Source organism: Chrysochloris asiatica, unplaced genomic scaffold (genome assembly GCF_000296735.1).
Source record: "Chrysochloris asiatica unplaced genomic scaffold, ChrAsi1.0 scaffold00063, whole genome shotgun sequence".
Lineage (NCBI taxonomy): Eukaryota > Metazoa > Chordata > Mammalia > Afrosoricida > Chrysochloridae > Chrysochloris > Chrysochloris asiatica.
Genome location: NW_006408581.1, coordinates 4,909,004 through 4,913,623, shown reverse-complemented (window position 1 = coordinate 4,913,623; position 4,620 = coordinate 4,909,004). Strand labels below are relative to the sequence as shown.

General features: G+C 37.0%; 1 pseudogene; it reads right to left on the bottom strand.

Moving 5' to 3' along the window:
• Nucleotides 1-2,271: 2,271 nt before the first annotated feature.
• On the bottom strand, nucleotides 2,272-3,633 carry LOC102829714 (annotated as a pseudogene).
• Between the last annotated feature and the right edge of the window lie 987 nt (nucleotides 3,634-4,620).

Genomic DNA, 4,620 nt, shown 5'->3' with positions numbered 1-4,620 from the left:
TGAAGACAATAGAAGAATCGATGCATTTGAGAGATAGTGTTGGAGGATAATATTAAAAGTACCATGGTCTGCCAAAAGAACAAGTACAGCCAGTATTTGGGTTTGCAGAAGTATAGCCAGAAGGCTCCTTGGACGCCAGGATGTCCAGAATTTGTCTCTCATACTTTGGACATATTATGAGGAGGAACCAGTCTCTGAAGAAAAAGCGTCAGTGAAAAAGAGGAAATCTCCCAACTAGATACGTTGGCACATTGGCAGAAGTGATGGACTCAAATAGCAACAATTGTGAGGTTGACACAGCACCAGTCAATGTTTCATTCTGTTCGGTATTGGGTCACCATGTGTCAGTGCTAACTCAATGGCACCTAACAACAAAAACTAAACCATGTTGAATTGACTATATAGGATTCAATAAGTAAATAAGGATTTTAAGGATTTACCATCTCTACACTATGAAGCTTCTTCTGAATTATCTGATAACAGATTGTACCGAGAAGGACATTTGGCTATGACATCTGATAACTCCTTAAAGACAACAACAACAAAATTAATCCTTGCCATTTAATTGATTCCAACTCATGATTACTCCATATGTTTTTTGAATAAAACTGTGCTCCATAAGGTTATAAGGCTTTCAGTGGCTTTAATCTTAGAAAAATTGAATAATAGCTCTCTTTTCCCCTGTACTTCTGAATTAATTCAAACTGCCAACCTTTTTGTTACTAGTCAATTATGAGCTGTAATTGCTCATAGGGATCTAATATGAGTCCCCAAAGTTATGTAGCCACATAGCTTTGTGTGTTATATGTACCCTCAACAGTCACTCCTGTCATATAATTTTGAGCATGCATTGTATTTAGTAAGGAGATTATTCTATACTTCACTGTTGGAATAATATTATGGCATAACCCAAGACATATTGGTAATTTCAACAGTGTAAATAATTATCTTATTCCATAATATAACTAGAATCAACAAAACCCAATAATAGGCAAATAATTGTCATTCAAAGGGGAGTATAACTCAAAGCAGCATATGGTTATTTTCTAGTCCAAAATTTCAATGGTCACCACTGGGAGCCAATCACAAACTTCTGTCCAAGTTTCAAATCAGAGTGATTGATGTAGCTGACACTTTCAATTTCATTGAGGTATGGGGGGCCAGAAGGTTCTAAAATTTTTGACTCTATTAATTCTCTGAAGTATTAGTTAATTTTTGTATTTTTCAGAACCCCTTAAACTTCATTTTTTTTTTTTTTCCCTAGTAACTTTGTGAACAGAGACTAAAACAATTCCCAGATGTGGTATGTGATTTCCCTAGAAAATATGCATGCTAATTCATAACTTTGGACCTGCCTGAGATGATAATATATTTTTGCTTAAGAAATATTTCCATTAACTGAAATCATACTTACAATGAAGAATTCTAGTTGGATCCTCATTTTAATTACTCAGGCATCCTCTGGTGGTTACATGATCAACAAGCTTTACTAATCTAGTTTTAGCTTGAAGATCAGAGATTTCAATATAATAATGAAATATAGCATTTTCATGGGAATCAAATTTATCTCTCTTCTCAAATTTTGGCAATTGAGTGGATATTTGAAATATCCCTATAGGAACACCATAATTGTGCATAGGAATTTGTTCCACATAGATGTAAACTGACTTTGCCTCCTCTCCAATATAGATACGAAATGTATCACCTAAATCAGTCATAGAATGCCAATTTCCCTTAGCTTGTTGCACAGCTTGAATTGTTAACACCATATTGGGGTTTATCAACACTACTGTTGTTGTTGTTAACTGCTGTTGAGTTGGTTTCAAATCATAGTGACCTTGTATAGGGTTTTGGAAGAGTAGCTAGTGAATTTGAACTGCTGATTTTGTGGTTTGCAGTCTAGTGCTGATCCTACAGCATCACACCAGGAGTCCAATATGTTTATAATTAAAGACAGTAAAGTTCTGTTTGTTTTAATAGGGTTCCAAATGACCTCTTCTGGTGTCTTTCCTAATATGTCTTGACACTATTGGAACAGTTTTGTAAAGCTTCCCATTTCCGAATTTTATTTTTTTATTTTTTTACACAGAACGTTTTATTGCCTTTAGGTCAGTTGGAAATAATTACTTGCATTTATGCTTTAAGATATTTCAGTTCATTAAAAGAAAAAAATACAAGATAAATGGTACGTTATACACTTTTGACTTTCATGTGTTTGCTGCTCTGGATTGAGAAAATGTTTAGTTCTCCCATGTAATATGTACTTCAGTATTACAACTCATCAACAAAAGGTGTATGCCCCAAATTTCCACTTGCTGCCATTGACTTTTTGCCAGAAACAAACTTCACTGCAGCATTTTGGATGTCACCAACAGTCAATGAGTCAATCTGCTGAAGGACTGCAGTTGGTGGCATATATGAACCAGCAACTAAAGCCTGGAAGCCAACTTCATCCAGAAAACCCTCTGAAGACTCCACTGACATTGGGTATCCAGCTTTCAGCTTGTTCTTGGCCATTTGGATGATTCCATCAGGAAGATTTCCCTGAGCAATAGTTTTTACATGGTTATAGGCAGCCTTGATAACATCTCCAGAAGCTGCTGCCTGAGAAATGGTATAAATCCCAAAGAATCCAGAATCTGAGTAACTAGCATTAAAAGCAGAAACATCAAATGGTTGGTGAACTCCCTTGGCAACAGCTTGGTACAGAGAGTTGGTGGTGTTGCTGCCCCTCTTGACATGTGGTCCGGCACCAAGCACATGCTGGAACACACTGAACGCATTTGCTTCTGCACTTCCTATGGGAGCATTTTCTGCCACGAGAGCAGTATGTACCAGATTGTCTCCATTCTGTTCTCTGATTTCACCTCCATGGTAAGCAGTTTTTGCTCCAGATAAACTTAGCCCAGCCCTCATGTTGAGAAACTGTTTAGCAACTTGCTTTAGAACAGGATGGCTCACACCAAATCCAATCAAAGCCATTCTTGCACTTGTAAAATTGTTCTGAACATACTAATGTAGCTTCTCTGATGTCACTTTTCCAATCCTATAATCAGGACAATATAAGGAATTAGCCAAGTCATTCCGGTAAGCTGCAGCATGTAAATTTTCAATGACATGTGCCTGGGCATTCTGGAAAGCCACAGCTTTGTCAATTGTTAGCTGGGACTGAAGGGCTGCTGCTTCCCAATGCCGAAATTCTGATGCTGTGGTGACATTGAGCAGGAACTCCATTAGAATATCGATATCATCCTGCAAACATTCCACAATATAAGCCATGTTTCCCCTTGTTGTAGTTACACTTCATTTACCACCAACTGCTTCAATCCCATGGGTTATCTTGAAAGATGACGCTCCTTTGGTAGTCAAGCTGGATGCAAGACGCAGCAAAATATAGGTTCCCAAATTGCTGGAGTCCTCATATCTACTGCCTGCTTTAATGAACAAACCAATTCTTGATGCTGGGGCATAGTTTTCCAGGGAAGCAATCACTAAACCATTTAGTAATTTGGTAAACTCAAGGTCTTGAGACTGCAGGAGTTCTCCTGCGGGAGCAGCTGAGGCTTTAACTCTGGGAGCGACTTTGAGGGAATTAAATCTCGAGAGGATGCCGGCTCTGGTTAACAGCTCCATGGCTCAGGATTGGTGTAAGCCTCGGTCAGTGCCAGGTTAAAGGAAAGCAAGATGGTGGCCTTCCTAATGGTTTTATAAGTGATTTGTTGGGGTCAGTAGACTACTTAATCTCTTATCATTATCAATTGAACTTTTAGTAACTTTACCAATGTTTAGGTGACTAATTAACATGGGAAAGATAAAATTGAGAGATAGATACATAATCCTTAACACTCTTATTATATTTATATTTTTTTGTTTTTATTGTGAATTGAATGATAGTTTACATGACAGAACATCCATTCTATACCATCATTTCATTGCAATGATTACAATTTCTGTGCACCATCATTCAACAATATTTGCTTCAATTACATGTGTTTTCTTGTTTGGTTTGGTTTGAGGGGTGTACACAAAAACACTCAAGAATATATAATAATTTAAAATCAAAGGGCACATTCTGCAAGCCTGCCTCCTGGTCAACAGTACTTAGTCTTTCTCTTTGCATGAGTCTAGAGTCCTCAGCTACCCTCTTTCTCCACGTTATCATTCCTGCCTCCATCTCTGGCATTACTGTTTCTCTGGATAGAGTTCCGCATTCTGTTTGTGCTCTTCTCCTTCAAAGGTCCTAGAGTCCTCTGTTCCGGGAAAACTTTCCTGTAAGCCTACAATGGCTTTTGTATTATTCAACTGTTGTAAAATAGTAAGAACAGAGATGATATAGGACAGATATAAAGTCTAAAATATTTACTCAGGTCTTATACAGAAAATGTTTGCTGACATTTTCTTTTGTAGAATCTTCCGTTTCAAAGTAGATAACAGTGTATTGTTATAAAATCACTGATAGAAATAGTTAATGGCTATATACAATAACTTAATATTCTCAGTACTACATTGTCATTAAAATTATGAAGTACACTGATATTTGACATAAAAAGATAAAAATGAGCAGAACATTCTATCTTCCTATGAGTAACTTTCATTTAATTCTTCATCTGTATGTGCTTT